This window comes from Amblyomma mixtum, chromosome 3, assembly GCF_055824585.1.
Source record: "Amblyomma mixtum isolate Tamu chromosome 3, ASM5582458v1, whole genome shotgun sequence".
Lineage (NCBI taxonomy): Eukaryota > Metazoa > Arthropoda > Arachnida > Ixodida > Ixodidae > Amblyomma > Amblyomma mixtum.
The window spans coordinates 31,190,789-31,213,803 of record NC_143014.1 but is presented as its reverse complement, the minus strand read 5'-3'; the positions used below and the strand labels follow the sequence as shown (position 1 = coordinate 31,213,803).

The following is a 23,015-nucleotide window of genomic DNA, read 5'->3' as shown; positions in this document are numbered from 1 at the left end:
AGCTCACATTATGCCGCAATGTTGCCGTGACGTAAACGGACGCGATGAATTTGCGTCCTAACGACGTCTTGAACCAGCCAATTGGGATTCATTTCACCGCAGCGCCGTCTAGTGAGCATAGCAGACCCTTAAGAAAGAGCGACTTGGGAAGAAGAAACATCAGTGGCGCTTGCAGTATCATATATAAAAAAGTTTTCGTTTGTACAGGCTGTTATAGCTAAGTAGTTCCGAGCTGTAAAAAACGCCAACGCGTTCTACGATGATTTAACTAATGCAGAGATATAGGCGGTCGTCCTTACCCGCTCAGCATATTTTTCAAATCATCCTGATTTGGTAATTAACAAAGACAAATTAGCTAAGTTTTGCCGTTAACTTTAGCTCACAATATTTAACATAAAAATTGTAGACCACTCTGAGAAAATTACTTTCAGTTGTCTTCGTCAAAGTAGCTTAAGTGTAATTTCTTTTTTTTTTAACTTAAGGCCCGTGAGCTTTACGAGTTGTCACTTGGTGGTGGTGGTAGTGATTTATTTTTAAAAGTAAAAATAAAAAAGGTGAAGCAAAAGAGAGTTGCCGGCCGCGGCAACTGCTATCTAACATCTTAAGCACCCGAGCTGCAGCCGGCGGAAATGAAAGGGAGAGGATAGTGAGGAGATTATAGAGGGAAGCGATAGCAAGAAAGGACAGGGGAGAGCTCTGTACACTATTTACAAAAACGAGTTGTCACTTGATCAGGCGTTTTAGCTTCGCGATGTTACACCTGGAGACAGCTTTCTATAGCAGCACTGAATAATGTGCCAAGAATGCGGAGGTGCTACAGCGGGTACATTGTGATAATCAAGTGACACCGATGCTTTGCACGATGCGGTGCCGAGCGGAGGAGGTTTGAAGCCGCGAGATTTGAATCAGGTTGTGTTGCTCGACTATGTGGCAAACATAGAGAGCAGGTCCGTGTGATATAAGGCTGCTATTTGTGTGAAGGAGGCAACGCCAGTGATCCCTATTCGTCCTGAGTCATGAAGATATTCAGACTGGAGAGCTTACCGGAAGTGGTGTCAGCGTAGGGTAGGAAACCACGCCGTCTTTTCTTCTACAGATTGCTACAGCGCTATGGAAAACGGACAAATGAAGAAGACACGCAAGCCAGGAAGGGCGCATGGTCGTGCAGCAATTTTTAAATCTCGTGGGCTTCATGTCACTTCTAAAAGAAAACGAACCCCGCTAAATTTAATTTGAAGAAAACAACTGAAGTGAACATTTCTCAACATGTTTAACAACATTTACACTGAATATTTTGAGCTATAGTGTTAACAAAAGTTAGCGAACTTATATTTGGCAATTAGAAAACCAGGCGCGTTTAAAAATATACTGAGCATTTCAGGGCGGTTTCTGACAACCCGGCACTAGTCGAATATTCGTAGCGCGTTGCAATTTTTTTTTGAAGCTTAGCATTACTTAGCTGAAACAGCCTGCATCGAAAAAGAAGCCGAGTTACACTAAGGGAAATGAACTTTTCGTTAATTTTACAGTGATATGAGCTAACTCGGCCCATTTTGTCGCACTTAGTAGTTACTAGCAATTTGTAAAAGTATAAAGAAACATCGCATATGAAGGCCCTATCGAATAACTGTTGACACACAGCAATAATCGCTGTGTATAAGCAAACGTTTATAGCCTGTTTTCGGCGATAAGAAGATTTTGGCGTATTTCGTAGTAGCTGTGTTTGGAGCGTTGCTAGAAATGATAGACGCTCTGCCCGTGCAACGTCCGGGCTTTAAGAGCAAATTTTTCTCACATATCCAAAGAACGCACGGTTCGTTTACTGGCTCGGTTAGTGCTCCCGTACGTTGCAGTCGTGCGCGAAAAGTTGACGTGGCAAGAGGGCACTGGTCACCGTCACGGGAGGGGGGTGCCGCAGAAAGTGATGTCTGTGTACATGCGAGTCGCAAGCCAAACTTTCTCGTCGCTCATCAGTGACAGGCTGAACAGCCGCTGTATACGTCCAGGGCAGTAAATTGCGAATTCCGCCGGCCGCCTCTTTCCTCGACAAAACGAGAGGGGATAAAGAGTGTCCGGACGCCGCGGAAGAAAGCAAAGAACGTAGGAAGAAATGAGGCAAGCCAGTTCGAGCGCGAACAGACGACCGGCCCTGTCGGAGCCCGGCGAGTGCGGGCCGCGCAACGTCCTCCGACCACTTGTATATAAACACTCGCGTCCAGTCGGACTGTCTCGCTCGCGAGAAATTTACTGGCGCCGAAGAGGAGAGGCGCTGCTGACCCCATGGGGCTGTTTGTTTTCGGGTACCGGCGCAAGACCGCACAGATCGTGGGTCGGGCTCAGTTTGCTTTCATCTTCGTGTCTCTCGTCCCCGCGGGGAAGTGGGCCTGACCCCTGCGCGCGCTCTTCAATACGCTCACTGTTGTCTGCGCAGTTTCTACCACCGGCACAATCGGCCCTCTCGTTCAAAGCACCGCGCCGTGCGAAAGGTGCTAAGAAACCAAATTTGAAATTTTTATCCCTTTGCAAGCTTTAAAGGCGGCACTGATAGCGACAGTATCGGGTGGCATTCTGGCAAGCTTTTCCTGACTGCCGTGTATTTTAAGCATACTCACATTTTAAACATACTCTCATAATCACATTTAAACATGATCATATTTTAAACTTGCTCTCTACTCTGGAACCGTCCTCATTGACAGCGGTGTTATAAAGCTGTGTCATTAATAAACTCGATCACCATGCTCTCATTAATAAACTTTCATCATGTGGAATTAGTGGGACAGTTTTAGCTTTACTCTAACCTTATTTTGAAAATAAGCACTAGTTTTATATGTATTAATAAACAAATGTTATCTTTCTTACCAAACATATGTGGTATACCTCAAGAAAGCATTTGCGGCTCCTTTTTATTTACCACTGCTATCAACGATATTGTCAACATTGACGCTTCAGTTAAAATCGTTAACTACGCTGGCCATAGTACCTCACTTCTGAGAATAATATCAGCCAACTAGCATTAAGGTGCAATGATATCCTTACTAAACTGCAAGCATGGTCAGAGTAAATCAAATCAACGTAAATCCAATTAAATACAAAGCTATAACCTTTCGCGATAAGGAGAAAGTAGTTCCTCCGCAGTACTCACTCATTTTTCAAGACCAGCACAGAGAAATAGTTAATCAACATAAGATTCTCTAAATGATACTTATCTCTCATATTTCAAGACCAGCACAAAGAAATAGTTAATGAACATAAGATTCTCAAAATATACATATCTTCCCACCTTTAATGGACGCCCATATGGAATATATCTCTAAAAATCACTCTGCTGCTAATGGTGTAACCTCGTGCTGCTGCACATTGCTTCCCCTAAGCACTTAACTACAAATTCATTAAGCTATGTTCCTTTCCCGCGTTAATTACGACACCCTTGTGTATGCGACAACAACCAAAACAAATATGAACAAACTTCTCGGCTTGCAAAGAAAAATTGCTCATCTCATCGTAAAATTTGAACCAATGTCGAGAATTAATCTCGCAATAGCATCGCTAATATGATTCGTGTGGATAATATCTATGAATTTTGTTTGTTGCAATTAACGTGCTTTTCTTCGACCGGTATTAGTAATTTCTTGGAATTCTGGCTATCGCGCTGCCGTTGTAAACACTCGATGTACTGGTATTTGGTCTATATCGCAGTTTAGAACTAATTACAAACTGCAGTCCTTGAGTCATAACCTTTAATTTTTTCTTCACAAATATTTTTTTCTTCACACGCGTAACACGTACTTGACGCTTCAGTTGTATTGCAGCCGACAGTCCTCAAATTTTTGGAGCTTGCCGAGCTGAGTCTGTTGCCACAAAACTGACTAAATTTTGTTAAAACGTTTGTGATATATGCTTTGCATTGCAGAACTGGTGCCCTCGAATTTGTTTGTTCTTGTCTTTGCTTTAACTAGAACCATCCTTTTTACTGTATTACTGTTCTATAATTGTTTTATCTGGAAGTTGTTTATTTTTTCAACTGAGCCCACCCCTGTAAAAACCCCAGTTGGGGTTGACAATACAGAAATAAAAAAAATTAAAAAATAGGCACTGCTGGTTTTAGTCCAGAGCAGCGGAGAACTTATTTTGCGCAAATGTAATCTGCACCCTTCCCTTTGTTATTACTTCAATTATTATTCGTCATTATAAACTCGTGTCTTGCTGCTAGTTTCACTATTGATAAACCTTTAGTGTGCTTCTATCTGTTGTGTGCTACTGACGCAAGTTTTGATTAAAATCTGGTGGGTGGTAGTGGTTTATTTTTAAAATAAAAAAATAAAATGTGAAGCAAAACAGAGTTGCCGGCCGCGGCAATTACTATCTAATATCTTAAGCACCCGAGCTGCAGCCGGCGGAAATGAAAGGGAAAGGGAGAGGATAGTGAGGAGAAGTATAGAGGGGAGCGACAGCAAGAAAGAACTGGGGAGATTAAAATCTCGATGTCTGCACCAAAATTGTTTATAAATCCTGTTATTTCGTTGTTTGCGGCAGCCATGCAATGTAATGGTTTCCTGGACATTCGTCAAGCCGCTTGTACATCGTTACGTTAAGGGACCAATTAAATTTCTGGAAAATAAATTTCATTTTGATTGATTTGATCTGATTGAATAATTGTGACCTCGCACGTTACACTTAGGATGTTCTGCAGCGATAGCTATGGACATTCCTTTGGTACGCTCTGTGAAACGTCATTTGGAACTGGTTTTGGATTCCCATGAGAACTCTGTCGCACCACTTTGGAAACTACATTGCGATCTCCTTGGGGAGCTTGGTAACTACTGTAGAAGCACCCCGTCTGGAGTTGATCATCAGAGTGTCTCCTTCGGAGTATCCTTAGCTTTGCAAGAAGGTTATGAGGAAAGGAAAAGCGCTGTAACTGTCGCGCGAAGTCTCTCGCCGCTCGGTGTAGAGTAGGGTGTGGGGTGTGCACTCCCAGTAGTGTAGGGCAAGCCGCTATCGCCATAGAAAATATGCAGCGGTTCCGTGACGCGCGATGTCACACGTGAGAGAATCTCACTGCGTAGAATGCATCGCTACCAAACGATTGCCAGCTGCAGCTTCGAGTGGGTCTGTCGTGAACATTAAGGGTGCACTGAAGAGGAATCTGAACTCATATTTTTACCGCTGGAACTCGATCTACACGTTCCGAGTGTTCTTAGAAACTTCGAATTTGCCCTGTGCGGCTGATTTCTCTAATTTAAATCCGATTAAACTTCCTAGCTCCCGCCTTTTTTTAAAATTCCCCGCAGACGGCGGAGGAGTCAACCAACCTTTCACCCAGTCCTGTGGCGGCTTGCCGCTCTGCCATCGGCGGAGTGATATGTAGTGATCGGCGAAAGCAAAGAGTCCACGCGTATTTTTATTTCCGTAAGCCTAATTTACAGTTATGTAGTCTCTGACTAGATCTATTTATTCACGGAAACCTAAAAAACAAATAAAAGCGAAAACAAAGCCGCCACGCGACTGCCTGAAAGGCACGCCATGCGTTGGTCGACTCCTCCCACCGTCTGCTGGGAATTCAAAAAAAAAAAAAAAGGCGGGAGCCGGATGTTAATCCGATTTAAATTAGCAAAATCGGCCGCACAGGGCAATAATTAGAAGTTTCTAAGAACGCTCGGAACGTGTAGAACGAGTTCCCGCGGTAAAAAGACGAGCTCAGATTCCTCTTCAGTGCACCTTTAACATGTGCACTGCGGGAGCCACATGGGACTCCAAGCTCTGTTGGCTGGTTGTCTATTCGTTGTTTTCTAGCTGCATCTGAACGTTCACTTCTGTGCGACCGTGTTTTTCGCGGCATGTTTCAGCCAACTGCCCACGAATGAAAGAATTTTTGGAGTGTTACTGCTTCGTGTTAGGTCATTACAATGAGATTAACTTTGGCCCCTGAGAAGAGGGGATACGATGGGCCCCTTTCCCTTGTTGTCGCGACGAAGACCCCGAGAATTCACTGGCGCGACCGAAATTCGTCCAGTATTGGACGACCGACACTAAGACCAGATATAAGAGGAATGGAAGAAGGTACCGCATGGGGAAAGGTTTTCACTCAAGGAGGAACACACAGTCAGCACAGAAGACGCAGGAAGAGGGCCAGTCCTGTGTACGGTCCTCTGCACTGATTGCGTGTTCCTCTTTGCGCCAAAGTCTTTTTCCTGAACACCTTTTTTAAACCCATCGAAGGATTTTAGTGCGAACTAATTAACCAGTCTTCATAACTCGAACGGAGGCCATTGCTTGATGACGCCCTGTCACAGCGCCGAAGGATTTCAGCACATCTTCCTTTGGGGTTGACGGCTTTGTAACCAAGTCCGGGATTCTTGGACATAAATTTTATAATAGTGCAGTATTGTAAGGTATCGTTATGGAAATATTCAAGGTAATGGTTTATTCTTCCAATGCGTAGCAAAATCTTTCTTTCAATTTTGTCCATCGGTCGCATCGAGTAGTTAAGATTGCCATAGAAGGTTTGAAGGTTTGAAGGTTTATTTATTTCCGCAACTGGGTGTTGCGAGGACAGCCAGGGAAAAAGCTGTATAGACAGCTTGAGAGGTCCTGGCTTCCTCTTACAGTGCAGCATTGACGGTGGCGGAGTACGACATCAAACAAAATGTAAGTAAAGTATGTTCGGTACAGAGAATGAGACATGTACGTTCAATACGTAGTACATTGTGCTTATAAAAGAAAGAAGAACTACATTAGATCAAAGAGCCTATAAAGGCAAACACAGGGAGGAGAAAGTAAATGACAGCAAAATTGACAGGTGCACTCAAAGTGGTAATAGGAAGAAAAAAAAAAACTACATGAACATTTGGGGCAATTCTTTCAGAGAAATATTGGATAGATCAAGATTCTTGTGGCAGTACAACTGGTGGAAAACCAAGGAAGAACGTTTTTGACGATAGCCATAACATTAATAGCAAAAAAATTCATTCCTACCGAGAGAAGATCTGCAGATATATTGATTCTAATAGTGTAATCTTAGGATGTACGAAAAAATTGCGTTCGTAAACTATTCCCTGTTGAAAAGCGCGCTTGTCCAGAATTTCTGCGTATGGTGCAGTCATTTCATCACGGTACAGCGTTTGCTACTGCTTCGGATCTACTGCCCATATCTACAGAATTTATTACATACCTTTTTGCTACCGCTGCACCATCGTTAGATATGCACGTTCTGCGGCAAAGGCTTGAAACCACGCCCTCGGTTCCGGATGTTCGAATACGAGGAGGCGACGTACGGCAGAAATCCGGGCTCACACGCGTAACACGTACTCGCCCACGCTTTACTGACCAGCAGGGCCACTTTTTTTTTTTTTGTATTTGCGGCACGTCCCAAGCACAGCTCCTCAACACTGAAGTCACAGGATGCCCTTCATTCGCTGACTGTCGTCGATGTCGTCATACTTAACGTACTGCCGTTCGTCGGCAAGGTCAAAAAGCGCAGTGACACACATACCTACTTACCCTCTCCAACATGATATGACCACGTGTAAATTCAGCTCACGGCAGCGCACTTCGTTACATGAAATGCGGCTAGGCTTTTATTTGTTAATTGGTCGCCATATTGCTACGTGTCAGTGAGAGAGCCCCATTCGCGGAGGCGGGTAGCCAGCGTGTCAGAGCGCGGTGGCAGCTGGGAAGGTTCGAGAAGGACGACCCCGGAGGTGACGCGCGCATTTCAGGCCGGCCACCCAACAACTCACACCGCCTGCTTCTATGGCACGTACTACATGCCTAGCATTCATTCGACTGCTCGCCTCACAGAATCGAGTTTAGTGGATATATGCACATGAAGCGGCAGTACAGAAATAGCCCACAGCGTCATGACTTAAACGACTTCGGGTTTAGTGCATGCTATAGCGCTTTAGCCCCATCAAAAGTTAGTCATCTTTAGGCTCCCCACAGAGTTGCTTTTAAAACCTTCATCGGGGAGAAACGACGGCCGGGCAAAAGGGCGAGATCGGCCTTGAAACACAGGTCAGCGCTTGTTTCGAGCGGGGAATAACGGGAGTGTACACACGGCGGGCAATTAACCGTGTGGAGACTGCGCGCTCATCCGGTGTCGCTCACAGGCGCTGTACGTCGCACCGGATTCCGGGACTCGGGCCGCGAGTTGCTCCTCCGCCCCGAGCGGAGCACTTGTTTGGCGAAGGTGGAGTTGAGCCCCGCGCTGGCTCCAGCCGGGCGGCCGGTGATAATTGCGCTCGTGTCAACTGGGATCGCCGCCGCCGTCGTGGTGACGGCCTCATCTCGTTAGGGCGCTGCAGCTTTGGCGCTGATTACGCGCGTCCTCCGGGAAGAGCGTGGCGGCGGCCCGCTACGGGACGCAGCGCCGGTGGTGGGGAACTCGCAGAATGTGCGATGAGCGGAGCTTACGAATGTAGGGCTTATGCGCAACGCACGTGTTGGGAGTCCGGTTGTGCCCATGGGGAACGTAGGCGCCCAAGAAAAGGGCACTTTGAAATTCAAACCCATTTGGCTTGGAGATCGTATAAAGAAAGTTGGGAAGGCGGTCGTTCCTGGAGTCCACTCCGAGACCAAAGGTCGGGGGCGTAGCGGCAGGACTGCGCTCCGATGGGTCACAGAGGGGGAAAGAGAGGATGATCTGCAAGAAGACTTTGCGCGCTCCTTGTTCCAGTCGCGGATTCGTTTCCTGTCGAGCTTCATACGGAGAGAAGTGTCCTGCACATTTCTTGTGCACGAGAAGATGCTGGTCCCGAAGTGACAGCGGCAACTCCACCGTCAGCGTCCTGCACTGGGAATAGATTCGCAAGGCGATCTTAGCTCTATATCTATTGCCGCGGAGCACCGATACAACAAAATCGGGCGGAGAGCAGAAGGCCTGCTCGAAACTGGCCGGTGATTTCAGTAGCCCGGACGGTTGAGTTTGCTGGCCGGTTATAGTGAAGAAACTGCAGGGCCACAAGAAAACCAGGGACACAACGGATGAAGGCGACAGCATAAGCGATTCCAGATTTCAGGAAAAGGGGAAGGGGAGCTCGTACGAAATTTCACGGTGTACGCACAAATTGAAAAAGAAAGGGAAGTCAGAAATATAAATCATTGCCTTTTCCTTATTGCGATGCCATGTGAAGATTACAGAGCGTAGTATGCAAGTCCTAATTTTTTGTTATTACATTTTTGTTCAGGGCATCATCACAATCATCATCATCATCAGCCTGACTACGCCCACTGCAGGGCAAAGGCCTCTCCCATTTCTCTCCAATTAACCCTGTCCTTTGTCAGTTGCAGCCACCGTATCCCCGCGCATCTTAATCTCATCCGCCCACCTAACTTTCTGCCGCCTCCTCCTATGTTTGCCTTCTCTTGGAATCCACTACGTTAAACGGGGTTAACTAAAAGATGATATTTGGATCGATCGTCATTGCTAAATTTGACCGATCGTGCTATCGTTTGCTCTTTTCTAGTAGTCATCATCATCAACCTGACTACGCCTACTGCAGGAAGAAGGCCTCTCCCATGTCTGTACAATTAACCCTGTCCTGCGTCATGTGCGGCTTTCAAGCGCCCCCGCACCCTGCCCGCAATAACGCTATTTGAAAATAACAAGGCACCAGATTTTTTTATCTGCAGTTTGGACCCACGGCACAGCGCGCCCACAAGCCAAACTGCCAGCTGCCTGTCTTAAACCACCACCTTTCTTTGTATTGCTCGTGCGTGCGCGCTGTACGCTGCACACGACGCGGTACGTATATACGCTTCAAGTTGTCTAAAAGCGCACGCGCCAGTTAGTCGTGTTGATAGATCATAGCGTTTTCGTGTATTTCTCTTCCCTCCAGGGTAGTGCTAAAGCGCAGCACAAGCCAATTTATGCGGGAACGGTGCCTATATAAAACAGGCTGGTGCTGACAAGGAAAACTGAGGGAGCACGAAAAGTGGTTGGAACGTTGGAAGGGCTCCATGACTGAGGTGCGCTATCTTCCTGCACTCTGAGCTGTATCTGCACGCCAAACGACGCCTGCCTATAGCGGCAAAAATTAACATAGGCACGCGGCTCCATGCGATGATCGTTCTCAGTCGAACTCTCGGGAAACGCCAAGATCAGTTGCGCAAAATACGAACGTACGGCTGCTGCGTACACACGCAGGAGAAGGAGGGACAAGCAAAGTGCTGATTTCTTCTTCTTCTTCTTACGTTTTGTCTATGTCAGAGTTCCAGATTGTCGTGCATGGCATTCTTTCGGAAAGTGGGTAAAGCCGGAACATATGATCACGTATGTCGAGAAACACGTGTTGCATGTCTTTTATCGGGCGCAGTGAAGTTTACTTCGGCTTCTAGGCAGAGGATCATTCGTTATATTGCAAGGGTATTATACGAGTCATTTTCACTCTTATAAAATCGTTGTACGGATGGAGCATACAGATATGAGGGAAAAAGTAATGGCCGGTCCTTTTGCTTAAAGGTACAAAACCACAACGCCATGGTGACAACACAAAAAGAGCGGTGAGAAAAGTCCGCATCGAGACACCAGGTTTAAACGGCCACACATCGAGCGGCAATGCGCGATTTAGCGATTCTTTTATGTCAACGCACCCGCTTTTTTTCATGACTTTGTCAGGCAGTCGAGGTAGTTCGTTGCCAGCCCAGTGCTGACCGGTAGTGAAGCAATCCAGCATGATCTACGGACGCGCTAGCTTCGATGACCGGCGTAAAAACCGCCCCGGGGGAGAGCGTGCAAGCGAATTAACCTCTCTGCGTGGCCCATCACCTGCAGCGCAAGCCACGGTAGCTCGCGTGCCGCTTTTCTACCACGCTAAATTGGCGGCGACGACGCTTCCCTTGCCTGGGAACGAGAGGTCGGTTGGTCGGCCGAGACGACCTCCCGCAATCGAACTCGCATGGACGGCTGAGTGCCGAGATTTCTCATTGTGGCCGTGCAACACAGCACGCTAAGCCAATCACAGGCTCCTCGCTGCCACTGCCCCCTTCCGATGCGAACAGATATCAAGAAGGTGTTGGGATACCCTTGGGCAGATTCAGAAGGGTACTCGCAAAATAATGGCGGTTTCGCTCTTTCGGTCTTTGCTCTAACCTAGCCTTGAACCAGTAATTATGGTACGAAACCTTAATTACTCCAGCATGCGAGGAAATAATCATATGGTCATTTATTAATGAAAAGTTTCGGCGGCGCCTGGAATGAGACCCACCACAGTGGCTTGGTGGCGGCAATCAGCTGCTGAGCATAAGGTCGCGAGTCGAATCCCGACCATGGCGGTCGTATTCCTTAGGAGGCTAGATGCTAAAACGCCCATGTATTTGGCGACGTATGGTGTTTCTTGGGCGTGAGAACCCACGTACCATACCATACCATACCATACCATACCATACCATACCATACCATACCATACCATACCATACCATACCGTACCGTACCGTACCGTACCGTACCGTACCGTACCGTACCGTACCTTTGATATGTGCAGGGAGTGCGCCGTGGCGCCGCTAGGGATGGTGAAAACTTTTATTTTTAATTACGGTGGGGTGGAATTAAAGCAGTTCCTTGGATTGGGCGGCATCTCAGGTCCAACTGATGCCGAGGTAAACATAGCAGGTGGTGTCGTGTGCTCAGAAGACGCGCCTACATGACAGGTCCGAGATGAGCTGTCAGTGTAAATCGACCTCTGACGTCAACCCTCAATGAAATGCGTCACAAAAACTTGCAGACTCCACGCATAGGCACCGAATAACTTAGCCCCGAAAAGTCAAGATGATGCGTGGTGTATATTGATGTCGCGGGGAGCAGCTTTTCCGTAGTAATCTTACAGATTACTAAATGACACAGGCTGCGTTGACTGTTAACACTTTGCCATTAGGCACCTTTGTTACACATAAGTCCAGCCACATGCCTATAACAAGCTCGAAATATTCTGCTTATACTCCTTCGGGAGCCCCAAGGTGATTGTAGAAATAAATTACTAGTGAGGCATTTCTCTTGTTATTTGTTGTTATTGTGAACTAGAGAGTACAATGCTGAATTTTTCGCCCTCACTGCCGGACGGCTTTTCGTGCTTGAGCTCCGAACGAGGGGTAGCTGGCAGGTACGACACCTAGGTAACGCGACCTCGTGACGTCATCGCAACCTGACTACTTGATTGTGAGATAACGGCCCACCGTGGCAGGTGGCAATCAAATTATTATTGGTCGCGAGAGGTTGGTAGGGGAGAACAAACTGGGTCTCACAAGCCCTGCCGGGGGCAGCTCATGCCATCACGAAGCAATGGCGCATCGCTTAACCGCTGCGCCAGGAATGGTATGAGGGCTCCCAGCGATCAATGACTGAAAAGGTTTGGTTTGGTTTATTGGGGTTTAACGTCCCAAAGCGACTGCGGCTATGAGAGACGCCATAGTGAAGGGCTCCGGAAATTTCGACCACCTGGGGTTCTTTAACGTGCACTGACATCGCACAGCACACGGGCCTCTAGAATTTCGCCTTCAAGAAATTCAGCCGCCGAGGCCGGGATCGAACCCGCGTCTTTCGGGTCAGCAGCCGAGCGCCGTAACCACTGAGCCACCGCGGCGGGGGAATGACTGAAAAGTAAAGAATGGCCTATTCAGCATATATGGGCATTAACTCATTAACACTACTGCGCCATACCCTTAAGGCGAAGCACAAGTGTCCCCTCCAGCTTTTTTTTTGTTTATTCCTTGGCTAAAGGTAGACAGCTGGGCTAGTTGGTGGTTTCTAACACTATGACTCTCTCCGTGCGTTTGATGTGCGCTGGAAAGATGAGTAATTCCTTGGTCTCGTAAGAGGGCCACAACTAGCACAGAAACATGCAAACATTTATGAAGAATGCAGCGCCAATCGTGCTTATTGTTTCTTTCTTCTAGACTACATGCCCACATTTATTTCACGATCGCTTAGTTGCCCCATGATGGGAACTTAAAGATGCTTATTTAACTGCAAAAGATGACAGAGGAGAAATGTGCTTTAATCAACTTTTCAGTTGGGCAATGAAGCAGCGCTGCAGAATAATTGGCTTCAGTTATGCAGTACAAATCTCCGTCGAAAATTCCGGTTTGGAAATTAAGGAAAAGAATAGTGTACGTAGATGAGCCTGCAAAAAAAAAAAAATGTTGGTCCCGGACCAGTACGTGATAAGCTATCAGCTCTTCGCACAACACATGAACTGCAGTTTCCTGAAAAAAAAAAAAAAAGTACTGAGCGTATCGCATGTCCTTACCATACCTAATGCTACGCCGCCAGCGGCTGCGTAGCCCATTTATTGCCGACGTACCAGGTTAACGATTTTTGGGCTTGTAAAAGGAATAGTGAATGCAACGTTCCCACCTTCCTTGTATCACTTATGGTGTGGTTGTCAGGCTGCATAGTTAGACGCGCGCCCTGTCCCTTTTCCTCTGGGCGAGATTTTTCTGTAGTCACTTCCTCTGATAGACGCTGTTTCGTGGCATAGCCAACAGACTGCAGCCTATGTCGGGTTGTTCAAAGCAACCGATCCTTGTATCAGAGTGCACTGGTATGCCGTATACTTTTGAACTGTCGTCCAGAAGGTGCTCAAGAAAGTCATAGACACGATGTCTTGATAATTCCATTTCCAAGATGACAGCCCCACGATTCTTGTAACTGCCGCGAGGAACTGCTGCCAATGGTAGACCGTGAGGGGTGGATGGATGAGGCGAAGAAGACTAAGAAGGTGATGTCAGCGGTTGCCTTTAACTAACATTGCCGTGGCGCAACGGCACAAGAGCAAGGACAATGGCAACCGGCTTATAGGACCTGCCGTAAATCATCAATTGTGAAGGCTGAAGGCGCAATACGCACGAGACGAAGTCGATGACGAGGTTCGGGAAGCTGGTTTTTACGAAACCGGTGTCATCGACATCGATTATAAAAAGCTTAGCGGCCGCAAACTGTGTTGAAGACGAAGTTCAGGTGTCATCGACTAATCCTTGGATTCGAAAGCAGCACGACGAAGATGGCGACGAGCGATGACGGCAGCGGGACAGGGAAAATCGTCAGAGGCAAAGCACAACGTAAACCATATAACAATTTGGCATACGGTGCTCTGCACGACGTCCAAGTTTCACCGCTGACAGGGGCCAACCTTTCATTGTTTTATTCCTGCCACCGGCGTCCACATCGACGCCGAGCATGGGATATTTCATTCTTTCTCTCTCCCTCGCGAACATGATGCGATGCGTGCCCGCAGACTCGCGTCATCGCGCGTGTTTGTAAATACGACGCCTGCACCGACGCGGCCGGGTCGCTCGGTCAACCGCCCACCGAGGGCGCGTGCCAAACGCTGCACGAGGAGAGATCAAACGGTCGTCCGTTGCGGGAAAAGAGCGCTCGCACGCGCGCAGCAGCCACGATAGGCGAAATGCAAATCGAGCGTGCCGAAGCGCGCCCGCTGCACACTAAGCATGCTGCGTCAAGGCTGGCGCGTACGGCTCGCAAACGAGCTCGGAATCGACAGGAAAAAAAAAAAAATGAAACATACGAGCAAGTGTGTAGGGGGGGACGACGAGGGGGAGCGCATAAAATTCGTTCACGCCTTCCCGAGCTGGCAGTGCGGCTCGGTACAACGATTTGCGGTCATTGCGAAATGCATCAAGCTTCGCGTACGACGTGTCCAGATGGGCGCAGGCGCTGAAAGACCCGACGTGAATAGGGATTAACGCTCGCTGGGGCACTCTCCACGCAGATCGCGCGCGGACAGTTTCACGTCTCTGTTGCTGCCGCTGCTGCACTCTGTGAGCGCGTTTTATGCATAACACGAGCCCCGCTGGCAAAACTCGTTTCATTCTGCCTGCATAAAAAAAAAAAAAAATTCTCAAAGATATTGAGAGCCGTAGTTTGAGCTTTTGCGCATTGTATCTTTTTTTTTCACCTCGCGAGAAACAATTAAAAAAATTTGATCCCCGGGTATATTTCCACGCTTCCCCGAGACAGCGGCTCGTAAGAGACGCTTATTGAAACGGTGTTGAAAGGAGCGCTCCGAGTACGTTGTGCTTGCTCGATTTCTACTACGGATTTATTTGTCATACATTTTTTCGGCTTCATACGTCTTCTCCAGAACCTGTTAGGTGGTCACAAGGCTCGCTTAAACATGCTTAAATATGAATAAGTATACTTTTTTTTTGCAAAAAAAAATACAGAAAGTTACAAAAAAATTAACCGCTATCTACGTCACCATCACATGCCTGAGACTAAATTATTCGAGCCAGAAATGGGCCTCAATTATTTAAGAAGAACCTAGCTCAAGAAGCACGACACACATTTCATTGTTCCTGAGTCATTAGACAAAAATGCCACAGCATGCCTTCAGATCTGGGTGTTTGTGCTGAGCGAAGACGCGCTGACACACTCTACTCGCGTTCACTCTTGAAGAGGGCCGTCCCATTTGAACCGTATTGTCACCAACAAATAGTTAACGTGCGCAGGGCAAGTTTACTTAGACCTATTCTGGGACGTGCAAGGCAGCAGGTATAACTCGAGAGAGGAAAACGAAAACACCTCGTCCCTAGAATGTCCATGGCTTGCCAAGTCACCTTTACTTATTTCATTTACTTCAGTTTCATTTGCTCTTTCATCGGAAAACAATGGGGTTAATCATTGTTTTCCCATGTAAAATTTACAACTTGGTTGGTTGGTTTATGGGGTTTAACGTCCCAAAGCGACTAAGGCTATGAGAGACGCCGTAGTGGAGGGCTCCGGAAATTTCGACCACCTGGGGTTCTTTAACGTGCACTGACATCGCACAGTACACGGGCCTCGAATTTCTCCTCCAAAGAAATTCAACCGCCGCGGCCGGGATCGAACCCGCGTCTTTCGGGTCAGCAGCCGAGCACCATAACCACTGAGCCACCGCGGCGGTAATTTACAACTTAAGTGGAAGGGGAATTCCCTCTTATGAAATCTGCCACTGTTTGCGTTGCTTGCTGGGATTTCCGCGCGGCCTGCACCGCTGTAAAGGAGGTGGTGAAATAACGGAGTATATCGGCTCGTCTTGCAATAAAAAAGAGTTTACCATATGTGGTTGCAAGCAAGAATGCGAGGACGTGAGCTTTGCGAGCTCTGCTTAGCCTCCCAGTGCGCGTAGTACGCAGCCGCTCGTGCTAAGAGCAAGCTCGATGATTGCGGCATGGTCAATGCGATGGCCACCTTTCAGCGCCCATGCTACGTGCCGTTCCGCTCGCGTACGACTCCCTGTGCGTGCGTGGCATGCTAAAAGGCTCGCTCGAACCAATTGGCCGCGGACTGCATTCCCCTTGGGCGGTCGCCGCAGGTGCCTGGTCGACGGCCCACTCTACAGGGCTCTTGCTCTAGCAAACAAAAGAGCTAACCTACAGTTGGCGCTGCAATTTAAGAAAAAAAAAAAGAAGAAAAGAAGTGCGACGGCGGCTGTGGCAAGCGTCGAAATCCGTGTCTGTGACGCAGTGGGGATGAGCCGCGAAATCCTCCTTACTCGCAGAAAATCAAGATTGCTGATCTGCAAACGACCATTTTTGTGAGCATGAGCCCACTGTAAAAAATGTAACAGAATGCATTTCATGCATCACTGAAAACATTGCATGTGCCGCTCTGTATTCAAGCAAAAAAAAAAAAAAAACTCGCGTTACGGCTCGAAAACGCTGCAAGCTGTCCATAACCAGAAGAGGGAAGGCATATCTAGACAGCCTTGTTGTTTTTGTTTTTGTTTTGCGCGAGATTAAATTTCAGTACTAGAATATAATGCTGATGCGCCCCCGCATATTTCCCATTCTTCTGCGCACCGCTTTCTTTATTTAAATGTGAATTTAAATTTAAACGCCTGTAGACAATTTAAGCCGGCTAGCGCGAATCGGCAAGCGAACACTTTTTCTTCCTTTCTTTTTTTTTTTGTGGTCACTGTCAGACCGTGCGTGTTTTGATACTTGCAGACAAACAAGGTATAGTTCCACTGTGTGTTGAACGCGCCGTACTGTCGGAAACTCAAAGCTGCACGGCCACATTTCTCACGGTCTTTCGCTCACAGGTTTTGCAGCTTTCTTTGGGAGACAGGAACTCCGGATGCAGGGGCGCAGGGGAAACGTACCCCCCCCCCCCCTAGTTACGATCCCTCGAACAGTTTCTACTAATGTCGGATTTATAACTGAAGTGCTCCAACTGTACCATGACATAAAGCAGTCTGATCTTATTTTCTTCTTAGGTTTATATCAGGGCATTTCTTTGAACAATGTAAGGCGATCGCACCCCAACAAATGAAGTTTATTGATAGATTCCACTTCATCCATGTAATAAGCTCTCTTACTAAGCACAGATATTTTCTAGCTGATAGTCAGATCACTCCTCGCATGCACGGTTCTAAGAACACCAAATTTTGTTTGATAATTTGTAGCCAATAAAAAAGTTACATTGGCTAAGCTGTTGCTTAACGCGAACGATTCAGCGATCCGGTTAGTGAAGGGTTCCGGATAATTTCGTGCGCTCACATCGCACACATGGGCCTCTAGCCTCAGTCGAAATGCGACCGCCGCGGCCAGGATCGAACTTGCGTCTTTTGGACCACCAGCCGAGTACAACAACCATTGAGCCTTGCATTGCAGGAAAGGCGTAGCGCGACTATAGGACGGCTCATAGGTGGTGGTAGCCGTAAACCGGCATTGGTCAGGACCCTCGGCTACTGAGCGCGCCCTCGGCTTCAGTCCCTTCTCTTCTTCGAGCTAGGCGGTCTCCCTGGCTGCGTTCGCGGCTCGAGGAGCCCCCGCCACCAGCCGTTTTTCTTAGCTGTACAGCGCGCTCGACTTCCTTCCTCAAGTGTGGTGCCATAGCAGCATCCCTTGCTGCTTGCGATTTTTGACGCGCCATTGTGCTCGGTCACTCTTCATCGGTCTTAGCCGTGCACGCGTTCGGCCGCCTTGGCGGCCTTCTCACCTTTGTGAGCGGCTGCTTGAAGCTGCTGTTAGCAGCGCTAAGGAGCTTTTCTATCACCTGACTCACCCGACAGCATTGCACAGCCACTGCAACAAAGCTATCTGGCGCCAAGCACTTGAAAGCGCCGGACACAAATGGGCGAAAGATGACGAGGACCACGATTTCGAGCACGCAGCGCGGGTAGCTATAGCTCGACGCTGCGGCGGTGGCCGACTGGTACAAGGCATCGGGAAATGAAGCTCAAACCCGGTTCAAACCAGGGGCGTGGCAGTGGTAGGGCGAATCTTTGTTATCCTGGGTTCTCTTAAGGCCGAAAACTTGGGAATGTTTCAGAAATGTTCGGCTTTGTGTTTGGCCTTCTGTCCGCCACACTTTCACCCGAGTTTTTCGAGATTGAGAGCCGAAAGCATTTTAGGCTAAGAATGAGATCCTTGTGTAAAATGGAGGAGGCCATGCTTGAATAATTCACTCCGGGCGAGCACAATTCGTAGCATCCGTGCACTACTCCAGATTCCAAGACCACCATCTATTCCGCTTCGGCTGCGTTCGCCTTCCTTGCAGTCGCTTTGACAAAGGTAACTTGCAAGTATTTTTCCCTGAAACAAAAAAAAAAAGAAAGGGTTCTGCCTGGCGTTTGCGTCCTACTGCGCAACACGCTAAACTGAACGAAAACTCAATGGACGATTACGATGCTCGGTAAGGCGATACTACAGTGCAACTTTTGAGAAGGATTCCTACTACTGAATGTACAGGCTTTTTTTAATGCTAAGTGAAGTATTTGAGACATTTTATTGAGATAACGTATTTTCTCCGTGTTTTTTTTTATTTTCACGTTTTTAATTTTGTGCGTTGAAGCGCACCTTCTCTTCGAATATTGTTATTCACAGTGACAAAGGGCCGCCTTGTGGTCTGATAAATGAACGCATATGCATTTTTACCGTCGCATAATGTTCGATCCCAACTCTATCATTTAAGCCAGATTCGCATCGCGTGGCCTTCGTTGTCATATTATATACATGTCTGAGGTGTACGACCTTGCTGTTGACGGAGCCTTCAGGTTAAGGTCTGTTTCAGGTTAAGCATGCAAGGTTTTCTATGCAGAACAATATGAGTAGTATACTCCATTAAGGCTGTTTTGTTTTATTGTCATTAAAACAGCTTGCTTTCAATTTTTTTTCATTGCCGATTTCCACTTTCACTGAAAATTGCGAGGTGATTGATACTATGAGTCATTACGTCGGTATTTAAAAAATAAAGATGATAATTTCAGATCATAGCGCGTCACACACTCACTTGGCACAGGTGTTATTTATTTATTTATTTTACTCTAGAAAGACCCTTTGAGAGGCCAATATATGGGGAAGGGTAAAAGAAGACAGGTATGACTAAGAACTTTGCTTTCATGCAAATTTCTTCTCGAGTCCTGTACACTTTGCGGCTGTCGAATCAGTAAAAACTACCTCATCATGATTTCTTGTTCTACCTTCCGTCTGAAAGGATCAATGCGTTGTTCATCGAAATATTTATTTCAACCATCCGCTTTCTCATAAAGCAAATCATGCTAAGTTCGCAAGTGATCCTTTATAATAATTGCATGCTGCCGGGCGAGAAACGATTTTAATTTAAAAACTTCTAGTACACCATTAAGACTAAAAACGTATCGTTCCGTCAATCCATCTCATGTCACCTAGCACATGGCAACCTAGTATTCCTGCACAGCTTGTAGACCGGTCTTACGTACGTAATATGTGAAATTTATGTTGTTTAATGTGTCTCCTTCTGACTGTATTTCTACGCTCAAAAGAAGTTGTTAGCCCTTTCTCACTGCATTAACACAGGAACCTTTTACGCCCTGTTTAAAGAAGCTATAGGTTACGTCATTCGCTTTATACGTGAAGTTCACGACTGGTAAACTCATGAGAGCTGATTATGGGCAAAACAGCTCAAGCAATGCCTCAGTCCTTAGTGGCTTTAACTGCTTGTGACAGAAAGGTGTTCCAAGGCCAAAGCATACGCTAACGGCTGCTTTCTCCAACCACTGGCGTATTATCACAGACTGCGTGTCGCAAGTGATTCACCGCACCACGCTTTCCCCGGGAGCACGGCCCTTTTGCTGACGGGCCGCAACGTTGTGCGCGTACAGCTTTATTCCAGCAGTGGGTCATTATATATCCTTGTCCCCGATGTATTGACGTTATTGCGGCTATTACTCCCCTTCTTATTTCGATCCTTTCTGCCTTATCTTCGTGCATTGGCGCTGTTCCCAAAGTTGACGCTTGCCGAGCGCCGGCGTGCTCAAAATCACACCTGCCGATTAATTACTTCATGCCTCCTGTTCTTTCTCCGCTCGTCTCCACTTCCCGGGACGATGCATGTGCATGCTTTCGTATTGGGCAAGTGAGCATTGTGTCATGTTGCTTTCTTCCTCCTTTATTCGTGGATTCGCTCCTCGCCCACTTTGATGCGCGTTGACATGTGCGACGTTGAACGATGCCACCGCTCAGAGCTTTTTTTTTTTGTTTTGCAGCGGGCCACAACGTCCAGCTCCAGGGCGAACGGGGTGGATACAGCGGTTGCTCCAGACAGACATTCTGACAGCAAAAGTTTTGACCGATCCTCTAAGGTATACTATTGTGAGCGGTGCATTTACCAGACGAGTGATTTTATATTCATGTGAGTCAGGCAGGTTCCTTCCTACTTTCTCTTTTGTTTCCTTCTCCTCCCGATTCAGCCAGACCACAGCGAAGATGTCAGATCATACAGTGCCGATTTTATTTACAGCTATTTACAAGCGCGGTGACACAGTTTTGCCGTCAGGGTGCGGCCTCTCTGCACGTTGTCCAAAAAACTACAGAGAATATTTACTACATTCGAATCGGAGCGAAAGCACGGATTTGTGCTACGTAGAAGACGACTAATTGTGAAACAACAGCTCGAAGAAGACGGGGACAACAGTGAAGATGACAAAAGGAGCGCTCGTCAGCGCTTGTTTTGTCGTCTTCACTGTTGTCCCCGTCTTCTTCGAGCTGTTGTTTCTCAATGAACCGGTACAAACTCGCCCAACTCGCTCTTCTTCTAGAAGACGCCGGTGAGTAGGCAGTGCCGCGGGACGGAGATAGAAGGCGACGACGCTCTCCAGTGCACAGCGAGACAGTGTAGTGCAGTTTAACCCGAGGCGTGTTGGCTGCGGCGATAGCCTAGTTGTCTCGCTGAGCGGCCCTTAAAGAGATCTGTGTGTACATGACGGTCTTATATTTAAGCACACATGGCAATCTTAAATTGAGCACACATCTTGTAACCTTACAGCTTGATCATAATCGCAGTAATGCATTGTGGATCACAAGGACAATTACGGGCGACCACGAATGAATATGCGGACTGACGGGAGCATCCTATGTTAGGGCCATGTTTCGTGCGCAGCGTAAAGGAAGAAAAAATCTACAATGATGAAATTGCATAAAACAAAATACGGATGAAAGGGTTGAAAAATCTAAGGCAACAAAGCGAATGAAAGGAGGTCCTTCGATCCCACGCCGCTCAGAAACGTGAAAATTAACCCGCTAGCGTTGTTCGGGTACTCGAGGTCCTGCACAAGAATATATCGTCACAAACAATGCGTCTGGCGCTTCTTTCGCCGTGCGGAAGCACATAGCTTGCATGCAGTCAGTTGTCGTAGGCTGTAAGGCAAGCAAGCGAAGAATAACTGTTTTAATGCACGTTTCGCTTAAGTCACCGTTTTCTCTGCAAATATTTTTAGGTGCATAAAAGATGGACCTGTTCGCCACAAAACAATTGATATGACACACAAGTTGGAATGGAGCCTTGTCACATCCGTTCGTCCAGGTCTAGATGTTGGCTGTACAATTTTATGTACTACTTCACTTCCATGTAGCGCACCATAAACAGATGCTCGGGATGTCATAATGGCGGACCTGCCGCGAGAGGATGCGTAGGGTGATTACCTCGTAGACCTATGTGCCGTGGTAACCGCTGAAAGGGCTGCGTCAAGCCTGATTCCTCAGGGGAAATGCATAGGTCACTGTTTTTCTCCGCAAGTGGTAGTGCGGCGACGATATCTTGCATAGCTTTGCCAGTGCAGCTCAAGGAAGGCAGATGATTACTGTTCATCTAGATAGTATGGTGAGGATGCTTGAGGACAAGCCACGCAGCAGAGTGCCGCAGTTGTAAACGGCGCTTTGATGTTCAGGCGATAGGTGGCGTGGTGGGCTATCTCTGGCAGCCGTGGACGATGAGCAGTGTGTGTGTGACTAACAGAGCCTTCAGCATATACTTGCGGGGACTTGTCACATGACGTGCTTAAATGTTCCAGGTCAAGGAAACGACTCGCTACAAAAGGTAGGCTTGGCATAGCCGGTATTGAGTACATAATGTGTAGCGGGTCACGAAGTTCGGGTGGACGATAATCATAAGCAGGCGACCATTTACTTGCTTGTTTCAGAAAGGGGCTGCAGGATCAGTCTGTGCAGTCTTTCTATGAGTGCAGGGTGCCTCGTTCAGCCAAAAACGCCACTGGCATAGACAGAGCCTCTGCGCAGTTCGGAAAGGACGGAACGCAGAGGCACAAGTGCATCGCATTCCTGTTAAAGGCCTCAGTGCGGCCTCACCGAGACGTATTGATACCCAGCAATGCCATCCTGAAGTTGGAAACCGACGCGCTGTGCTTACTGCGCAGTCGTAACATGGCCGGCTGAGAGCAGCCCTATCCCCACCACACACCGCGCATCGTTTCCACAGCCGCACTTTGAGACCTTCAGGTTTCCCAAAGCGTTATTAGTCACCACATCAAGCGTAAGAATGACTCTTATGCTTTTATACCTTTAATGCGTTTTATTCCCTCAATGACCGCAAAAAGTACAGGTCCATTGAAAAAGAGGCAGGGGGTGACTACATCAGTAATATTCACTCTAATGATACGGAGACGTCGGGCATTGTACGACCTCCAAAGTCGTTTTCAGCGAATTGAGCCATGGTTACGCAACTTCACTTTCGGTTTCGTGGAGCAGGCATGTTCTCACGAGTCCGCACATTATGCCACGCGGTACATTGCACAGTGTAGACA

At 47.4% G+C, this 23,015-nt stretch overlaps 1 protein-coding gene across 4 annotated transcripts in view; it reads left to right on the top strand.

Annotated features, from left to right (window-relative positions):
• LOC149349562 (uncharacterized) overlaps positions 1-23,015 on the top strand; it is an 81,749-nt gene that overhangs the window by 9,807 nt on the left and 48,927 nt on the right. For all 4 annotated transcript variants that reach the window (XR_016290123.1, XR_016290124.1, XM_089578533.1 and 1 more), the window contains one exon: positions 20,463-20,558. The gene's annotated coding sequence lies outside the window, so the exon portion shown is untranslated. The remainder of the gene's footprint in view (positions 1-20,462; positions 20,559-23,015) is intronic.